The following is a 22,705-nucleotide window of genomic DNA, read 5'->3' on the forward strand; positions in this document are numbered from 1 at the left end:
AGGTACTAATTCTCTTCTTAGTACTTTATAAACTATGAGTTAGAATGTTTTTACTTGTTTTTAATTGTTGAGTGTTAAACTTGATGTTACTATTCATAGCTTAGTGAAAGAAATCTCATTCGAAGACAAATGTTTGCAAGGATGAGATATTGTAACATCTCATAACTAGCAATAGCCAAGAATAATCTAAGAAAGTAAAATTTATCACTTTTGGAAAGATAATGAAAAATTTCCCAAGTTAAGAAAGTGGATACTGGTCATTTCAAACGATCATAACTTCTATCTAAAGATGAGTTAGGGGTAGTTCTTGATATGATTGGAAATTCCTTCGATAGATCTTCCCAATGCCGCCGAGTTTGCGTATTTTCTGATATTGTATGAGGGGGATATGTCTATCAGACGTTGGGATGCTAAAGTGAGGAAAGTCCGATTCCGGATTTGAGGAAGGGCAAGCTAGTCTTTTCACTCATTTATTTCCAATATCATTTTAGAGATTTATTTGGGGTAAAAATAAGTTTTAGTTCAGATTAGAAAATTCATTTCACGCTTAGGGCTTGGAGAAAAGAGAAGAGAAGAAGGAAAAATGAAGAAAGAACAAGGATTTGCCAAGAACGCTAAGGGATTGCGAGTGGAATTCGTCGGGGCCTATCAAGGTATGTGAGATCTTTCGTGTTGGGTTAGTTCACCCACACACCAACTTGTTCAATTCAGTGATTTTAGGTAGATTGAATGATGAAAGTGAACTTCTTGAAGAGTATTTTTGAATTCTTGTTGGTTGAGTTGTTGCATGCCTAGAGTTGATTTTATTCGCATTTTCGGGTTGTTATTCGAGTCTAATCAATTGGGTATTGAGGGTATTAGTGATACTAAGTGTTTGTGGAAAGAACCATGGAAGTTAAGAGGGTTTAGAGATGTAAAACGGAGAATAAAAGTCAAAACGTCTGTCCATAGGATCCTAAGGCGCCGCACCTCCCATAGCCCCACAGGACAATCTCTGTCCGTAGGGCCTTGGGGCAGCGCGCCAGCCAGAGCGCCCCAACTTGGCCTATGAAGTTTGGGGACTGGCGCCCCATGCCTCTTAGAGCGCGAAGGACTCCAATTCACCCCATTCATCCCCCATCTTTTCGTACTAGTTCCTAAGTGATGTACCCATGTTTCCTAGTTGATTCCAACACTCTAAGGTACATCTAAACATCATGAAAACATCCATAAACATGAGATCATGAACCTTGAATCCATAACCCAATTCAAGGGAAGTTAAGATCAAAGTCAAAGAATTTAAGAGTCAAGTCTAGAAGTTAAGAAACAAGTCAAAGCAAAATTCTTAAGAGTTCTCTAGAGTCTTTAACAACGTTTTAACTTTGTTTCATGACTCAAGTTTCATAAGTAAAGAGTTAAGTTGAAGTTCCTTTCTTCAAAAGTATATAGGGACTAAGTATCCCCAATGATATATAAAATGTTTCACATTTAACAAGTAAGGAAACTTTGATTTCCAAAGAGCCTTCGAGCTAGTTTTTCAGGAAGGAGTAATAGCTTTATAAAATGAAGCAAGCAAGGAAACTAAGATTTCCAAGATAGAATTTGAGCTAAGTTTTGCTCACTAATCTCAAACCACAGAAGAAGTATGTTTTAAAAACATAAGAGCCAAAATTTTTTGGGAGTAGTATTTAACACCGAGTTAAGGACGAGCATGAGTTCAGATAATTCACATCTCCATAAAATCATGTAGCCACCATGGGTAGAAAAAGGGTCATACTTTTCAGATGAACTCTTTTCACAGTAGACTGGTGGATCCATTCAGGTCTTATACCTTTGGGCGGGTATAGGATGCGCTAGCTGCGTGAGATAGATCATTCTATCATCACTATAACTCTTAAGTGGTGGTTGTCAGTTAGAGAAACTCCCACATAAGTTATTGTATTTTTATAAACATCAGTTTATTTGTATATTTAGATAAATCTCAGAGTTAATTGTATCCTTGTATAGATTCAGAGTTTACAACATGTTTTCAAATAGCTTTTCTTTATATTGCACTTACATTTAAATTGCATTATATTGAAATGAGATAGCTATATTGAGTTTGTTATTCATGAGTTTAGCAGAGCCAAGGTAAGTGTTCCTTCTTACTCTTTTTCAAGCTTAAGTTGTTGTTTAGCATTCCACATCGCATATTGTTACTCCTTTTCAAGCTTGAGTTGTTGTTTAGAATTCCAACTCGCATACTCGTACATTCAATGTACTGATGCCAGTTGGCCTGCATTGTATCATGATGCAGACGCAGGTAACTAAGATAGGCATTTGGCGCACCGTTCATCCAGTGAGCAGCTCAGAGTCCGTTGGTGAACCTCCCTTCATTCCTGAGGACATCTTTATCATTTATTTATTTTCTTTCAATTTTCAGTTGTAAGGATTATTGGGGTCATGTCCCAACATTCGTCTTTACTTTAGAGGCTTCATGGATAGATAACATTAGTTCTTTTGTCTTATTCATTTCAGTTGTATACGTTTAAGAATTAAGTTGTCGTTTTGGCTAAGTATTACTTTTAAAATTATTTCTTGAGTTATCTCTTGTGTTTAAGTCTTCTTCTGCGTAAGTAAGTCAGGCCAAGGATCTGCTCGAGACCAGCAATGGTCATCAAGTGTCAGTACCGCCCAGGGTGTAGGCTCGGGGTGTAACATAAAGAGATGTGTGTATATCTTTTTCATATCCTCCTCGGTCTCCCAAGTAGATTCCTCAATAAATTTATTTCAAATCTTCATATTAATTTATAAATTTCTCCAGGATTCGGTTTAAGTGATTGCATATCAAATTCATCTATAAAATGCAAAGAATTGTCTCTAAAACTAGAAATTAGTTGAGAAGAATTATGTTTCATCAAAAATCTATCCATTTCAAATTACAAGAATCAACAACGAATCTCACAAAAAAAATAGGCTTATAAAGAAGAACTTACCAATTTATACAAGATAATGGAAGTAGGCTTTAATTATATGGTGAATAATACTTGTAAGCGTAGACTTTCTAGAAGTCTTATATTTTGTTTAGAATGGTGTTAGGAAAAGTTAGTTTTATATTTTGTTTGGAATTGTATTGGGAAAAGTTAGTTTTATAATTTGTTTAGAATTGTGTTGGGACTTTTATTTGTTTTTAAATTCAATTAAGAAAGGAATGAGACAAAATATTTTTTTAAAGAGAAAAATGTTGCATTTAAAGTATAAAAAGAGTTACCTTTGGAAAGAATTGATAATGGGACCAAAAAAAAAATTAAAGTGAAACAAAAAAAGATTACCTTCAGCGCGATTCGATCTCGCACGCATATGCTTCAGAGAGGAGACTACAACGTAACCAGTGCACCCGCAACAACTTTTTGTTGTTAGGGTGCCACTTATATATATATTATCGTTTTATCAACTGTCTATATATATATACTAATTTTTTAAAAAAGTTATCAGGTGCGCGCACATGCACCCTCACGGGTGCATGTGGGTCCGCCCCTAGTTCAAGGCTTGCCTGAATAGTTTGTGAGGTAACTTTTTGTCATTTCGGCAGACATCACTTACTCTTTCGTTATGTTTATGTCATGTTCTAGACAAAAAGATTTTTAGATTTGTATTTTTGTTGTTTCTAATGTTATATTTACAGTCTTGTACATGTGACACTAGTCCTTGGTGTTTATAAGTTCATGTTATACATTTCTGCAATGTTCATGATATTTAGTCTTCCATTTCCATTTTATTTCCGCATTGAATTATTTTGTGATTATATTTTAAGCTAATATGTTTTGATGGGATAAGAAAGGTGTCACCATACTCGATTTCATGTCGTGATCACGTTCTGTATTCTCGAGTTCATTTCATTCATATCTAGACATCATACGTGATGGTACAAGAATGAATGGAAAATTATTTATTTTTGTTGGTTCTGTGCCTGTAACATTCCAGTTGATCTAATCATTCAACATTTCACAAGGTAGATGCAAAAACAATGTTCACTAGTTAGGCTGAAGCTAATTAACTTGTTTGAAAAAGGCGTTTTAGGGCCATTAAGCCAATTAACTTATTTATGTGTTTTCAATATATCTCAACATGTTTGACACAAGAGATAAAATCCACAAGCACTAGATAAAAAATTTTCCTTAGTCACAATTAATATATTAATGATAATAACTCAATTACCACTAAATATATATTTCTTTTAGTGGCAGTTGTCACTCTTTGTGTATGTCCCTAAAATCTTTAGCGACATTGTATCTAATGACACTTACCTAATGCTGGTAAAGACTTTAGCACTCATTATTAATATGTCTATTTATTTTCGCTAAATATTATTTTTTAAGTGAAGGTTAAGCAAATGATACACTATGACTTCCCTGTATTTATTTGATACAAAGTCATTGTTGTCGCTCAAAACAAAAGATACTTAGTGTCAAGGTGCACTCTTGTTGCATCATCTTTTGGCTTTTTATTTTAATTATAAATGTGAATAGTGTATATCTGCTTTAAAATTTAAATGTCATTTTAAAATAACATTGGTAAATGTATTATTGTGCATGTCCTAATAATCTTAGTCATCTTGTCACTTGGTTCTAGCTATAGTTACTCATGATAGTCATTATTATTGTTATTAATGGTGTCCTTATCATTATCAATTTGAAATTGTTAAAAGAGTTGGGGGTGGTGGGGTGAAGAATAATGTCAGATCTGCTATTGGAAGCATACATAAAACTTGATAAGAGATTATGGACAAAGGACATTTAAATTTACCTCTCATCAATCTCTTTTCGATCATTAACTTCATGTAGCACAATTATGAATCTGTGTTAACTCGCAATCAAGTTTTTAATTTCAACATCAATTTTACAAAAAAATAATTGGGGTAGAGGGGGACGAATTCAGAGTTGATTCTCGCTTGATGTCTACTCAATTTAAACATTGTAAAAGATTAAAAGCGACAGGCTGAGAGCAGTGCTCACTCCCTTGTATTTGGGGAGTTTGATGGTCGTTCTACTCTTCCGGACATTCTTTATTCTATTGTGTGATCTTCTTATTAACGATTTGCATTCTTATATTACTAGGTGTTCTCCCATGAGAAGTGAGAAAGACTAGCTTATAATCAATGGCGCACCCAGAATTTTCATTCAGAAGGTTCGAAAAATAAATATATAAACGTGTAAATAAGTCTTTCGAAATGGGCCCTTTGAATTTTTTTTGGGTTTAAAACCACAATTTTTTTGGTTTAAAACCACACTTTTGACTCGTTTTTAAAATAAAAAAATGCTTGAAAAACAGAACTGATTTTTTTTAATATAAATAAATTAAAACTATTAAGGAAAATAAATAAATGTTGTTGCAGGGATTCTCGAACCTGGGCATGTAGCTTAATATTCAAGGGTCTTACCATTGAGCCATTGATTTTTATTTGTTATTAGGGGGTTCAAAATATATATATATCTACAGAAATACAGAAAATTTACCTTATATATATTGTGTATTTTTTTTTACCGAGGGAGTTCCCAATGTGGGTCCGCCCCTATGCATTAATAAGAGGGGTCATTTGATTTTTCACATTAATTAAAATAATTCGAGCATAATATTTGGCATAAATAATATAATATTCCATTTGTTGAAAAGATTTTTAATTACATTGTTTGTTGTTGAACTGACCAAATACAGATTACAAATTTCTTCTATATTTTGTTCCAGTATTAATGACTCGTGATTTATTCTTATCTGAGACATTTGCACTTGAATTTGGTACACTTGTTAATAAGAACATTATTCATATTATACATCAAGCAAATGCCTAATTTCAAATATTTCTAGGCTATTGTCTAAATTCCATCCTATTGAAACGCAAGATAACTTTCTTGAAGTTACTGATTGACTGCCTTTGTTTAAGCAAAATAATATATTTTTTCTAATTTATTTAGTATGTGATTAAATATTTATTTGTTTTCTAAATAAAGTAGCTTGTGTAAATTTTATCACTTAACTAACATGAACATAATTATCTTTTTTTAACATATTAAACTTGAAGTTCGAAGAATATGTCCTTTGAAGAAATGAGCATGTACGAGCGTAACGATTTTGTTAGTGGTGTTTTAAAGATTTATCTTTTGAATATATGTTAGAATCCTGTTTTTTTTTCTTTCAAAAAAGAAAAGGTTTTAAGGAGTTGACAAAAATAATGTCATACAATTTAGATGGCTATATTTTTGGTAATATTTATATTTAACAATAAGATTTTATGATAAAATTAGTAGTTAGTTTATCCGCGCTTCGTGTAGGCATAAATAATCTTTCTAAGCTTTAGAACAACTTTTTCAATAATCGACTATTATAAGAAAGAAAGAAAAAAAAAGTAAATGTTAGAAGGTTTTAAGAACATTTCAACAAAAATTTAATGATTTGACATTATCAAATATCTCAAGAATTGTAAATATATAATGAATGATTGAAATTTCTTGATATGTAATTATTTTTATGTTTTACATAATTTATCATAATATATGTTTGCTAATATAATTGTCTTGTCAAAATTGAGTGATATTTTTATGTAGCAATAAAGCATCACTTTTTCTATTTTTTTGTACATGAAAAATATAGAATCTGATAATTCTATGGTTAGGAGATCGTTAAAATGTACACCACAACAATATAAATAATTTTGTCTTAGAGAAAATCTACTTCTTTGAGGTCAAACATTCAACACTTTTCGTTATTATAACTTTGTTACTCTAACAAAATTTATAGGAGAAAAATAAATTTGGAACAACAAAATAATATTGTTGACCATTTTAGAAATTTATTCATCATTAAACTGTTGCTATGAAAGCCCTTCTAAATGCTTCATAAATGCAATTTTACGACTTTTCAAAAATATGTACATATAATTGTTGCCTTATGAAAGTACAAATAGATCAAAATGTTGGATTATAGACTCATGTTAAAGAAATATTCTTGAACATGAAAAAATTAAAAGCTAACCTATATAACTCAAATGCTCAACAATGACTTGGGACATGAAGACCAACAAATCAATGTTAATAGACATATATTTTGTAGCTTCAAATATTACATTTATTTATAGTATGTTTACTTTCATATTTTTCAAATTAAACTTGCTGAAAATAGTCATAAATCACATAAAAAATATTTAGAAGAGTTGAAAGAGAGGGAAAAAAGAAAAACATTAAAAGGATTAACTTTGTCAAAGTGAGATCATATACAATATTTCAATCAACTTTCAATCCTTAAAGTACGCATAATACCCACTAATAAAATTTAGTAAAAATTTAGATACTTTATAGTATAAAAGCTATAAAATATGGGCACGCAAAGCTATAAACTCTAAAATGAGTTTTCAATTAACAAAAAATAGCATCCTTATATGTGAAGGATGACGTTGTTGATAAAGAAATTAGAGATTTGTGGAGATTCTTTTATCGTACCTTCAACAATTCTAGTAGTGAAACTTGCCTGAATAGTCAATTAACACTTGTTATTTAATCTGCACTAAAAAAATACTTATAACAATAAATTTTTACAGAAACATAAAGAAGAAAGTTTAATACATGTACTAAAAACAACAATTAATAATATAAGCATAAATTAATGATTGTAAAAAATATATTACGATTTGTATCAGTAGAATGAAACAGAATGAAAAAAATCGAGCCCACCGAATGCACAGTGTTCCCTAAGGGAATTATTCCCTTGTAGTATTCGAGGTTTAAGGGAATCGATCATCTCATGACAGAACAATTGTATTCACCAGTGTATTGATACAAAAACAATGGTATCAGCGAGTCACTCAACTGGAGCAAATTTCACAAATATTTAACTGTCAAGAAGAAGAAGAAGAAGAAGAAGAAGAAGTTTAGATTTTTCGTTGTTATATACAAGTTTAGATTTTTCGTTGTTTTATACTAAGAGAAAATTTCTATTTATAGACAACAAAGTGTAGTGTGAACTAATGCTTATTGTGCCTTATTGAAAAGGTCACAACTCTTTGAAAACCTTACAACCCTTCGAAAAGGTTACAACTTTCAATAAAAGTTTTAAATTTTAATAAAAGTTGCAACTTTTTCCATGAAAAAAGAAGGTTAGTTTTGAAAATAAAATAAATTGAAAGGGGATTCTGGTTTGTGATGGCGTCACATAGGCAGGCGTAGGGTTCTCTTTTATGTAAATATATGATATATGATTATTTAATTTTTTTTCTAATGCGTGTGTGTATATTTAAGTGTGTGTAAAAGTATATATATAATTTTATTTTATAAAATTTAACAGTAGCGAAAGAAAAAAGGTCCTTAAAACTCTCTAGAGACAAGATTTTCAAATAGTTAAGTGGGTGATAGAATTAGTTAGAGTTAGTTACTAAAAGTTAGTTAGGAATCTCTTAAACACTGTTAAGTAGTTAGTTACAATCAGTAGGTTAACTGGTCATTACCATATTTTATTCATGTATATATACACAACTATTGTATTCATTTTTATTCATTCATTGAGAAAGGAATAGTACAAAAGTTCTCTCTTCATTCTAGAATGATCCATTGTATCCTCTATTCTTCCTTCTCTTTCATGTTGAGCTCAATCTCCATTAGTGGAGGAATCTCACTGTTTTGATGTTTCAGTTTAAGATTCTGTCATGGTATCAGAGCTCAGAGATTCATTCCGCATTCAACTTTGATCTGTGAGTTTTTGTTTTTCAGTTCACAACTGGGAATTTGTGAGATTGTGTTTGTTTCTGTTTTTCGATCTACTTGAAGTGTTGGAATCAATTTTGTTTGGTGTTATTCTGTTAGAGTTCTATCTTTTCTGTGTGATAGATCACTATTGCACATCATCTGTTTCTGTTTTTGTGTTTACTATTTTAAGAGAACTGAAGTTTTTTTTTTTTATTTCGAAAATATATTGATCAATATGGTTGATCTTCAATCTGATGCTTCAAACATTGCAACTTCTTCTACTGTGAGAATGGACATGCTAGTCCAGTTTATTTGCATCCTTCAGAGAATGGAGGATCAACATTGTTGCCAAACGTTTTCGACTGGTTATAGATCATGAAGACGAGTTGTACTTAGGGCACTATCAGTGAAGAGCAAAACTGGCTTCATTAATGGGAAAATTATGAAGCCTGATGTAGATGATCCAAGCCTTGCACACTGGGAAAGGTGTGATGACATGGTGACTTCGTGGATTTTAAATTCCCTTTCACCAGAATTGAGAGATGGTCTACATTATGTGAACAATGCTAGAGAACTTTGGGAGGAATTGGAGGATCGTTATGATCAAACAAATGGATGTAAGTTGTATCAATTACAGAAGGAGATAAATGATTTGGTGCAGGGAACTTTAGATGTTACTGGACACTACACAAAGATGAAGAAGTTGTGGGAAGAAATGAACACTATTAACATCACTTCGCAATGCACTTGTGTGTTTATTTGTGGTGGAAAAAACCAAAATGCAAAAGGCTGAACAAGACGGGAGACTTATACATTTTCTGATGGGTTTGAATGAAGTGTATACTGCAGTAAGGAGAGGTATCCTTATGATCAGTGAACTACCAAGAATGGCACAAGCTTTCTCTATATTATCCCAAAGGAGAGACAAAGGGAAGTAAAGCCCCATAACCACACTGTTTTGGATTCCACATCTCTAACTGCATCTGCATCTACATCTAATGGAAAAGGTTCAAGATAAATTACAGCTCTTATAGGAGAGGTGCAGGGAGCTCTGGCAGTAACAACAACAATTGAGCAAGTTCTAGCACTAATAACTCCTCTTCACAGAACAGATCTTCTCTATTTTGTGAATATTGCAAAAGGTCGGGACACACAAAGGATAGATGTTATAAGCTTCATGGTTATCCAAAAAATTCCAGATTTCCTAAAGTTTAAGGTATAGGTTCTGCAGCAAATGCATATACACAAGAACAAGGGAACAATCAAATTGAAGAAGGTCTTGAACTAAGGAAACAAATGCCATTGAACTTGTCCAAGGATCAGTATGAGAAACTGCTCAACCTAATCGGAACCCTACAGGCTGGAAACAATGGGGCTAACAATTCAGACAACACATTGAGTGGGGTTGTTAACTTGGCAGGTAAACTTGATTGCTACTCTTTAATAACAGAGATAGATGATCTATCATGTAAATGTACTAGATTAGCTGCTAGCTCATGGATTATAGACTCAGGAGCATCACACCATATGACCTACAATAAAACCATCCTTAAGAACATTATAACTCTACTTGTCCTTTCCTAATTAGCCTACCAAATGGATGTAAAATCAAGTAACTGAAATCGGAGATGTTTGTCTGATTTCAGCTTTGACTCTATGTAAAGTGTTGTTTGTACCTAGCTTTAAGTTTAACTTGATATCTGTCCACTGTTTGTCTCTACAACTTAAAGGCACAGTTAGTATTGACAAATCTTCTTGTTTATTGCAGGGTCCTTCTCTGAAGATCCCTCTTGAGCTTGGTAGAGCCAAAATGGTCTATATTTTCTATGTGTCAAGTGTCACAACTGTTGTGCTCAGTCTAGTAGCATTCATCCACATACACACCACTCTTCCAATTGTCTTTCTACTCCATCTTTGATCAGTTGTGGAAAACCTTTAGTTGAAAATAAATGTAAGGTTTCACCATATATTGTAAAAGTTTCACAAACTGCAAATAAAGGAACTTGTTCTACTGATGATCCTATTTTCTATGCTGCAAATTCCTTTACTCCTGTTTCTTCTTCTGCATCTCATGATCATACTGCTAAAATTATAAGGCACACTAGATTGGGACATGTACCTTTTGTAAAGATGAGAATCATTTTAACCATACCTGTAGTTTTCCACTAAACAACCATTTACTTGTGCCATATGCCCTATGGCAAGACAAACCAGAATACCTTTTCCAGGAAGCACAAGCACAACTAGCAAGATTCTTGAGTTACTACATGTTAATCTGCAGGGACCATATCACATACAAACTCATGATGGTTATAACTATTTCTTGACCATGGTGGATGATCATACTAAATCAACGTGGACACAGCTACTTAGATGCAAAAGTAATGCACTACAAGTTGTGAAAGCTTTTGTATGCTTCATAGAAAATCAATTTCAAACCAAACTGAAAACTATCAGGTCTGATAATGGCCTAGAATTCACAAGTGGTGAGGCAACAAGTTTTTTTCAAGAAAAAGGAATTATACATCATAAATCTTGTCCTTATACACCCCAACAGAATGGAGTAGTAGAAAGAAAACATTAATACCTTTTGGAAACAGCAAGAGCCCTCCTTTATCAATCCAAATTACCTATGAGGTACTGGGGAGAATGTGTGATAACTGCTACCTAACTTATCAATAGATTACCCACCAAATCACTATCAAATAGGTCACCATATGAACAATTGCACCAAAGAAAACCCAGATACTCTCATATTAGGAGTTTTGGATGTTATGTTTTCCACCATTTTGAAAAACCATAAAGACAAGTTTGAACCAAGGGCAACACCTCATGTCTTTGTTGGATATCCTTACAATACAAAGGGTTAAAAAGTCCTAGATTTGGCCACAAAGAAGATTCATGTATGTAGAGATGTTTTTTTATCATGAACATGTTTTTCCTTTTGTCATTGCTCCTGATGGTTCTAGTTTTCAATCTATTTTGAAATTGCTTGTTCATCACCCCAATAAGTTGACTTGTATGCTTAATAAAACAAACGCTTTGGTCAATGATGAGATGCTGGATACAGACACATTCCATGAGGTTATTACTGATCAAGTAACCAACACTAGTTCTGATCCCATAACAAACACAGACTCAACTTCAACTAATACTACACCATCATCAACACATAATCTTAATCTTTCCACTACTTGTGATGCTCCACCAGTGCCAGCACCTAGAAGAACAAGTTGAACCCTTCATACTCCTAACTATCTTAAAGACAACAATTACACATTAACTAACCTACACTCCATCACATCACAATCTGAACAACAACATTCCCTCACCTCAATCCTGTAAAATCATGAGCATGTTTGTTTTACCACTTTATGTTCCAGTAGCCAGCAGCTAGTAAAGGCCATTTCACATGAGAGTGAACCATTCTGTTATGCTGAGGCAATCTGGAATCCTGCTTGGCAAATGGCAATGACACAGGAGTTTGAGGCACTATATGCAAATGATACATGGGAACTGGTCCCACTACCAGTAGGTAAGCATGCCATTGGATGTATGTGGGTGTATAAAATCAATCACAAAGCTGATGGTAGTGTGGAGAGGTTCAAGGCAAGATTGGTGGTAAAGGGATATACAAAACAAGCTGGGATAGACTATATTGAAACATTCTCACCTGTAGTGAAAATGACCACAGTGAGAACTCTGATTTGTTTGGCTGTAAAAAGGGGTTGGAGTTTATACAAATTAGATGTGAATAATGCTTTTCTTCATGGTGATTTGCATGAGGAAGCATACATGACAATGCCAGAAGGACTTATGGTGGACAACAACAACTTAGTTTGCAGAATCAAGAAGTCTTTATATGGACTAGAACTGGCCAGTAGACAGTGGTATGACAAACTGGCCAGCAGTTTGTGTTCAAAGGGATATACACACTCAAACAGTGACTACTCACTTTTCTATAAGAGAAAGGGAATCTCTTTGGTTTTTGTTGTTATATATGTGGATGATGTGATCTTGACAGGTACATACTTGGAAGAAAGCTATTCATTGAAGTGTTTCTTGCATGATTAATTCAAAATAAAGGATCTTGGCAAGTTACACTATTTTTTAGGACTGGAAATACTATATAGAGATGATGGTGTTATTCTTTCCCAGAGAAAATTTACTACTGATCTTCTTAAGGAGTTTGATGTTTTAAATTATAGAGTTGCAACATCACCACTTGATTCTACTGAAAAACTTAAGGCCATAGATGGAGAGTTGTTATCAGATCTCACACATTATAGAAAGCTAGTTGGGAAACTTAATTTCCTCACACATACAAGAACGGATATAGCCTTTAGTGTTCAATATCTTAGCCAATTTATGTAATATCCTAGAGAACCACACATGAAGGTTGCTTCTCATGTTCTTAGATATCTGATGCAAGATACTTCTTTGGGAATTTTCATCTCTAAGAAGTCTGATCTTACTATTACTACTTACTGTGATTCAGATTGGGCAGCTTGTTCAGATTCAAAAAGGTCAGTTAGTGGGTATTTGGTTCTTATGGGAGACAATCATGTTAGTTGGAAGTCCAAGAAGCAAGCTACAGTATCATTATCATCTGCAGAAGCAGAATACAGGGCTGTGAGACAAGTAGTAGGAGAACTAGTGTGGCTTGAGAGATTGCTTGATGAGCTAATGGTCCAAAGTTCATTATCCATACGTGTTTTCAGTGATAACCAAGTTGCAGTTCATATTGCTAAAAATCCAGTTGTTCATGAGAGAACAAAACACATTAAGGTGGATTGTCATTTTGTGAGGGACAAGCTTCAACAAGGACTGATTGCACTTCATCATATTTCCACAAACTCCCAATTGGCAGACATATTTACCAAGGCCTTAACAGGAGTCAAGCATTATACGATTCTAAGCAAGTTGTCTGTAATCACACTACCTCTAACTTGAGGGGGGGGATAGAATTAGTTAGAGTTAGTTACTAAAAGTTAGTTAGGAATCTGTTAAACACTGTTAAGTAGTTAGTTGCAATTAGTTGGTTAACTGGTCATTCACATGTTTTATTCATGTATATATGCACAACTATTGTAATCATTTTTATTCATTCATTGAGAAAGGAATAATACAAAAATTCTATCTTCATTCAAGAATGATCCATTGTATCCTCTGTTCTTCCCCTTTTCACATTGAGCTCAATCTCCATTAATGGAGGAAGCTCATTGTTTTGATGTTTCAGTTTAAAATTCTGTCAGTGGGTATTAGCGAAGGAAATTTTACAATTAGCGACAAGAAAATTGGTTGCTAAAATTTAAAACGGTCGGAACTTCTTTTGTCGTTAAAGGATCTTTTACAACCGAACATCAAATCCGGTCGTTAACTCTTAACGACGGGGCTTTAGCAACCGGTGACAACCGGATTGTTTTCGACTATTATCAATTTATAGGTGTCGAATTTAGACTTTTAACGACTAAAATTTCCTTCGTCATAGATTCTTTTTCTGATAGTGTGGATATCAACAGTTTTACTAATAGTTTTAAAAAAGTATACTCTTACTTAATATGTTGAGGTGAATTATTTTTTGAATTAATTATATTGGAAAGGGAACTTTTAATTAAGATATACCTCTTTTAATGGTTCTAAGAAAGGTTAATAATCAAATTTGTTGGGCGCACGTGTTTTTCGTACTCACTCTATCAGGGGCGGGCCCACATAGGGTCAAGTGGTTTACATAAACCCACTTCGTTGAAAAATAACACCGCATATATATGTATATTTAATTAGTTTTAAAATTTTATATGTATATACTAACTTTTGAATCACTAACACAAGTGTGACCCTTGGCCAAGTGGTGACAAAGGCATAATTTTCCTAGCTTGCCCAAGTTCAAATCCCCATTCCTACATTTTGTTTTTATTTATTATATCTTGAACCCACTTTGTGAAAATCCTGGGTATGCTACTGCACTCTATACTTGTTGCACTTTTTTGTGCAAAGGATTGATCCAGGTACTACCGCTACTTGACTTGCTTCTAGGATTGAGATTTGTGACTATCAGAATTCAAGGTGAGTTGCTCTCTCTTTAGTGGTATTAGATTCCAGAGATTCCTTTTATTTGTTTTTATTTATTATATCTTGAACCCACTTTGTGAAAATCCTGGATACGCTACTGCACTCTATACTTGTTGCACTTTTTTGTGCAAAGGATTGATCCAGGTACTATCGCTACTTGACTTGCTTCTAGGATTGAGATTTGTGACTATCAGAATTCAAGGTGAGTTGCTCTCTCTTTAGTGGTACTAGATTTCAGAGATTCCTTTATTTTCTGTCTTATTTTTTTCTCGACAGTGATTTTAGTTCTTCAAACTTATTTCGTTTGTATATGCTCTTATATTAGTGTCACCAAATATTGGAGTTGTTTTCATTTTTCACTCGTCAATTCCACATTTATAGAAGTTAGTTGACTATTCTTATGTTTTTTTCGTATTATTTACAATGTTAATTCATAATTGATTAATAAGGGATGGGGTTTGCCTAACGGCCTACGAAGATGATAGGTGCCCTCGCGACCTAATGAAATTTTGGGTCGTGATTGAGCTCCAGTTGGACTCCCCACAAGTCATGCACATTTTACATGGACTAGGAAACAAAATTTCAACTCTCAATCATTTACATACTATTTATATAATGTAATACATCCCCACATTGACATGCAAGAAATATGATTCTATAGTTTTTAATTTTAATTTTTTTATCATAAGAATTGTAATAAAATAATGGTAATATGCCACTTCTCTTTAGTTTTATTCTTTTGTCTTGCCATTTTTTTCTTCTTATTCATACAATTATCAATATATGATGAATGTATTTGGGGTTGAAAGGGCTTCCACATGCAATAGATGTATTATTGTGTTGTTATTCCTTTGGTAATGACTTTTAGTTTTCTTCCATCGCACTTTCAGGTCATCTATACCATAATTCTCTCTTATTATATTAATACTAGACAGAAGTAACACGGGCACAATATTTATTATTTTTTATCTTACTTTATGAAATATAGATCAAATTTAGAAAGTCAATTAAATTTTTATATAATTTTTTAAAATATTTAAATTATAATAATTTTTATGTAATTTTTAAATGATCGCAACTATGGTTAGAATATTCTAGAACTGAGTAAACTTATAAACTTGATGCCAATAAAAAGTTTGATTACAAATATATACCATACGATAGCATTGAACCAAGTTTGTAAACTTATTTTATATCATAACAAACTGTGACACTCGTATAGAAATTATTTTGATCATTCATCATAAGATTGAGAAGTGTTACACAAGCAGAGAGTCAAATGTGAAGAACCAATACTAATCATAAAAAATAAAAAAGACAAGAAAAAGAATCAAATCACATTTGCACATACATAGAAGGAAGTATACAATTACTTCAATAATAACATGACTTGACGTACCAAACAAAAGGTTGATGAGGCAATTGTTTCGATGTAAACAAATGCAATCACGCAAATACAAATAAAGATTATGAGTTTATTGTCAATTTTACAAATGCAATCAGCTGCGTTAACATAAGCAAATTTTCAGCACATGTAACATAGACAAATTCTAGTCTAGTATTTATAAAGTTGTACTATCAATTGAAACCCAAATGTATATTGTAGGAAAGAAAAGCTTTGATCAAACAAAATAGAACAAATGTATTTATAAAGTTGTACTATCAATTGAAACCCAAATGTATATTGTAGGAAAGAAAAGCTTTGATCAAACAAAATAGAACAAATGTATTTATAAAGTTGTACTATCAATTGAAACCCAAATGTATATTGTAGGAAAGAAAAGCTTTGATCAAACAAAATAGAACAAATATATTTATAAAGTTGTACTATCAATTGAAACCCAAATGTATATTGTAGGAAAGAAAAGCTTTGATCAAACAAAATAGAACATAGGAAAGAACGGAGGCTTCATTCTTGAAACAGGGATGAACGGAGGAGGCCTGCGGCAATTGACACCTTAATTAATTATTTATTTATTTCACTCTATACGAATATCTTACTCTGTTATGTCTTTCTCCATCATCTTTACCCTAGATAGTCTGCCCTCAATTTTTCATCTACGAGTTTTTTCAGCCATTTTAGCTATGCTTTATGATAAATCAATTATTGCAACTTGTGGAATCTGGGGATGAATATCATGAGATGTGTGTGTATATATGCTTGCAAAAGCAATTGTTTTTATATTTCTCCATATTTTGTTATCCAGAAGTGTGTTTGGGCTTATCGTTTCCCTTCAAGCCAGTTAAATAACAGTAGCTGGCAGAGCTTTAGCCATTGGGCTACATCCATTTATCTTAAACAGTAACCCCTTTCTTGTTCGTTCTTCGAATGACGCATAATCACAACTCCCCTTAAACTCCTCCTCCTTCAATTTTTTTCCTCTACTTGTTTTAAATCATAACTAATTCTGATGAAAAACTTAACTTTATGAAATTTGCTTCACCTTCATAACTGATCTCTGGACGGTCATTACAAAAGTAAAAAGTTCTCCTCATTTAACAATGTAACTTGTCTTAAATAAATCACACCGTAAAAGCAATAAAGGCAAATTTAGGTATTTGAAATATTGATCAAAGAAAATTTCCTTAACCCAGTGACAGATTTCTCCAAACAAAAATTTTAAGCTAAAATGATTACTCTGTAAATGAAAATTAAAAATAAAACATCACAATTGAGATTTTGATTAGGAATATGAGATCTCTTATGTTTACATTTACCAATTCAATTATACATAAAATCGAAAATAGAGAACGATAGAAAAGTTGAGAGAAAACATGAAGAAGGAAGAAAACAATTGGAAGAGAAAAATTGAAACCATAACTAACCACACTAAATGAATGAAAGAAGATAAGCTAATTAAATGTAATCCCTATGTACCAAATTAGTGAGGTGGCCATTAAATGGCCGAGGTCAAGACACGCATGTAAATATATATATATATATATATATATATATATATAAAAGTAAATGTCAAAACTACCCTTGAATTGAATTGAAATTCCAAGAAACAGACATGTTGAGATTTCCTAAAACTCTCTCTTCTAAATACTACTAGGCGTGATAGCCCGTGCAAGCACGGGCCTAATATTTGGAGTAAAAAAATAATACTTTCAGATGAAACTCGATTAATATGAATATGAAATTGCAGACTTGAAAAGATGATGCATGTAACCATTATCAAATCAACTAACATAGAGAGATCTAAAAATTTGATTTGTGATATACCTTGACATGGCTACCAAACATACCACATCACTCAACTGTTGCAAATATATAAATAGATTAACTACCAATAGACCTTTTCTTTTGCTATAATTTTTCGATGTCTTCTAATGAGATCTCTCCTTACTTCATAAAAAGAAAAAGATAATTGTAGAGAATGAAAATTTTAATCTATATGTCCGCTGGTTACAAGTGTTTACATTCGCATTACACGTAAATTTTTAGTTGATCAACGAAGAGGCAGAAAATCTCCGTCCAAGCAAATTCCTTTTCTGTGTTTCTAATCTGACCTTCTGAATTTATTGCCATCATTTTATCATACTATTTCAATGATGACTTGGAATCAATTCAATATTCTGGAAAATAATATTTAATCAAATGAATGTTAGCTCAAGTTTGCAACATGAGTTGGCCACAAGCTAGTAATAAACATCACCTGAGAGGCAACATACTAAATTTTTTTCTTGTTTCCCGTATATATTATATGTGGATGGTGGCACAAGATTCACTTAAAGCAATTATAAGTTTTTGATCGATAGATGAATCATTCAGCATGATAATTCATAATCTGATAAAACAATACTTCTTCATAAATAAATAACAAAGAAGCATGTGTTGTCTAGAGATAGATGAAGATAAGAAGTCATAATTATCACATCTGATATTCCACTCCTACATGATTTATTTTGTATGTATCGTTAATTATGACCATCAAATATCTTGAATGTCATGTCTATTTGCTGAACTTGCCATATATGAACAACCACTAATTATGTTTATTGTAGTAATGATACTATTTCCAATTAATATAGTATATGAATATGAACATCAGAAGTTCTTTACTATCCAAGCATAAACACAGAGTAAAAACAAATGTACTACTTCCTTGGTTTCTAAAACCAACAAAGTTGCAGAACATGATTGGCTTAACTATTATTTTAAAAAAATCAATGATGAAAGACGTAAACTTACATTGCCTTGGCCTAATCTTTTGAATCTAATTCATTCTCTCACAACTATCTTTCTAACAGTCAAATTTCTAATTCCTAACCATGAAAAAGAACAAACATGTAATGACAAAAAGTAAAACTTGGAATGAAAAAGATTAATAATGAGATAGTAATCCAGAAAAAAAACATCATCATTCACAAAATAAAGAACAAAATAATCACCAAATACCATAAGACATTAAAATGAAAAGTAACAAAAATTCTTCATACTGAGAAGAAATTAGCAACACATATGCATACCATTATTGTACAGCAACAACAAATACAGTAAAGAGGAAGAATAACTATACATCTGTCATGTGACTTTGTATCAATAATGAAAAAGTCAAATAATGTTCTATGGATATAAGAGATAATAATAAAATAAAAAATAATCATCACAATTACACATTTTATTCAAAATATTTTCATTTAGTTTTGCACATTTACTCTTAATTGTTCTCCTAAAAGTTGAAGTAGTTTGCTCCTAATAACTATCAACAAATTGAAGTCAATCAATATAGGAGCATATCCAATTAATCATTACCAAAATAACCACACAAAAAGCACAAGCAGTAGATGTTGAAACACCTGATTCACATTTATCCCATTTCAAATCGTCTACTGATTGATCAGAGTGAAGAAGACTGAAGCAAATGTGGTGAATGAAAGCTTAAATAATTATCAAACATGATAAAAATTTTATGTCGCAACTCATCATGCTGGAGATGAAGGCATGATGATCTGCTAAAAAGGTCTCTCTTTGTTGTATTCATACGGTGTTTCTAATCTTCATTCTCTGCATCACTATATCTATGGCAGATTGACAGCCATATTTTCCTTCAACAAAGCTAGAATTTCTTTCAAATTCAGTGAAGTGAAATAATCTGCTACAAGTTGTAAAACATCTATCAAAAGAGAAAAGTTGAAATTAATAAAAAAAATATCAACTATTTTAGGCATATTATCAAACACCTAAAAACGTTCATCAAACTCTATTAGCAGTAATTGCATACCTTAATCAAACAAAAAAGAAAGAAAAACTCATAATAAGGCACACACCTGATATAACTTACAACTCAAATTGAGATAAAGGAAAAAAATATTATGCCCAAAAACTCAATAATTAATCCAATAGTGTCTTTTAAGAGGAGGCGTCGGCTAATGTTCTCACACTGCTAGAGAAATTTCTAAATATCTTTTTTTCCTTTCTTGATGTACATCAAGCAATGAGCAAATGAGGCAAAAACTTGAAATTAATGCATACAGAATCTAGCTAGTTAAAAGCATCCAAGTAAAGGAAAAAATTAAACAGTAGAAACCACTTCGACCCCAAACAGTTACAAACTCAAAAAGAGACAGAGCAAATGAAAGATGATAATGAAAAAGAAGAGTTAAAAATGTCTATGGAAGACAACTAACTTGACCGGTGGCACCAAAAATAAATAAATTAGAGACATAAATCAAGTATAAAGTTTAAAGAAATCTCCAAACATACTCATTTGCTAAATGAAATAAAAGCAGCTTGCTATAACTTTTAATGCAAAAGAACATACCCAAAACCAATTGCAGGAAAACAGTATGAGTTCCACAATTATAAAATTTATAGGCTTAAAAGGATCTGCTAAATTGCTAGCACTTACAGTGAAATTAAAAAGAAATAATATATGAATCACAATGTGTAAACTTAAATCGTTGTTAAACCTGTGAAAGAAGAATCAAGAAAATGGAGAAACACAAAAAAAAAATTGGTGAACAACTAAAACAAAGAGATAAAGAAGGCGAGGAAGAATAAGAAACAAGTGCAAATCACCAACACAAATTTAAAAATTATATATAACAAAATATTAATCAGTTTTCTTAGGCAAATAATCAAACATCTAGGGTGCATAATTTTGCATTTGTGGGAATAACTTATAAAGAAAAGAAAAAATAATCAAAGTAAATAAAAAAAAAAAGCACATGCATGTCGTTACCCCATCCAAAATCATCTATTGATAGTATCTCCGGAAACTAAAAAAACTCAGATGACCATGATACCATGAAAAATGCCTCAGCTTTGATTTCTTGGTTAAATCAATTTTCAATAGTCATCAGATCTATTAAATTTGGTGCTTAATTTTCTCAATTTTTTACTTTGGTCTTCCTCTTAATTGTTTAATCTTCACAACAATTAGAATAGGTTTTGTGTGAGTTGATGAAGATTAGAGCTTCAAATCTAATATAAAAGTGATGGGATAAATTGTTGTCTTTCTTTTTCAAGAGAGAGTATGACAACACGTGCTCTGCACACACATTGATACGTGGCTTTTTCTTTTCAACTTAACAGACACATAGCATAAATATTTGACTCAAAAGTCTGAATTGCCCTTGATATCAATTTAATTGACCTTAACCAGACATGTTGAAATAAGCTCTTTCTACTATAGTAGAAATAGAAATTAACAGACACATAGCATAAATATTTGACTCAAAAGTCTGAATTGCCCTTNTAATTGTATTATATTAGTATGTGCATATGTAATAGTGTTTGTTTTCCCTTTAGATCATCGTTTAGAGTGTGTTTTCATATGTCAATACAAATTAATTTTGACTTTTGATATCAATGACAAAATTAACACGATATACACATGTAAAGCACGTACACTTGACTAGTAATATATAAAGATAGAGGAGATAGAGAGAGGTAAGAGAGATACTTGATTAGTAAATATATAAAGATAGAATGAGATAGAGAGAGGGAAGAGAGATGCTCTTAGTCAGTGACGGAGCTAGGAATTCCGTCAAGGGTCTTCAAACTTTAAAAGAGTCGATAAATTTTTTTGTGTGTACAAAGTATTTGTTTTTACTGATGAGTGGGTGCACCCAAATTGAATATTTAAAGGAAAACTTACATAAATATACTAAAATAAAAAAATATTACCATTTATAGCAATAATATCTTTTTTTCACTTATCACTTTTAATTCATTTATAATACAAGTTTAACACATATTACAAAGAACAATTTGTTATTCATATATAATACAAGTTTTAATGATGGATAATACATTTATCACACATTTTAATACACTTATAATACAATGTGTCAAATTTTTACCAAACAAACATAATATATTTCAATAAACAATTATAATTCATATATATTGCATACATAATTCACTTTTAATGCATATTGCAGATTTAACATAGTATTGTTATAAATGGTAATAAATAAAAAGTATTGCTAAAATCAGTAATTATTTATTAAAATGTACTAATTTATGTTATTTTTCCATATTTAAATTACATATCACTAAATTACTAAGTCATACGAATTTTTTTTATACACAAACTTAAAATTATAAAATTATCAATAGCATAAATAAACTAATGGAGAAAGATCAACAAAAACAATTTTAGCTACTAGTGGAAAATACTTCTTCTAGTTCACATTAAGTGAATTATCGAGACTTTTTTCATGATCCAAAATAACTTAGTGTTTCAAAGTTCAAGAAAACTTTTTTTCCATATTTACCTTTTCTTTTATGGGATAATTGTATAGAACGACAAACTAATAATATAAAATAAATATAGTAGCTATCCTTTGATTTTTATTTGTGTTCCATAGCAAACTGTTTGCTAGTCCCTCTATCCCTCATATTCTTGCTTCGCCACTCCCCCTCTCTCGCTCGCCTCTCTCGCTTTATACAATAGAGTTGTATAAATTGTGTTTCTAATTGTATAAAGCGA

The 22,705-nt window shown here is 31.9% G+C and overlaps 1 long non-coding RNA gene across 1 annotated transcript; it reads right to left on the reverse strand.

Annotated features, from left to right (window-relative positions):
- Window positions 1-19,354: 19,354 nt before the first annotated feature.
- Window positions 19,355-21,272, reverse strand: LOC107013779. Its single transcript, XR_001456153.2, has 2 exons — window positions 20,951-21,272; window positions 19,355-19,882 (listed from the first exon to the last, which is right to left on the reverse strand). It is a non-coding gene; the product is annotated as an uncharacterized LOC107013779 (long non-coding RNA).
- Window positions 21,273-22,705: the final 1,433 nt, after the last annotated feature.

Source organism: Solanum pennellii, chromosome 3, assembly GCF_001406875.1.
Source record: "Solanum pennellii chromosome 3, SPENNV200".
Taxonomy (NCBI): Eukaryota; Viridiplantae; Streptophyta; class Magnoliopsida; order Solanales; family Solanaceae; genus Solanum; species Solanum pennellii.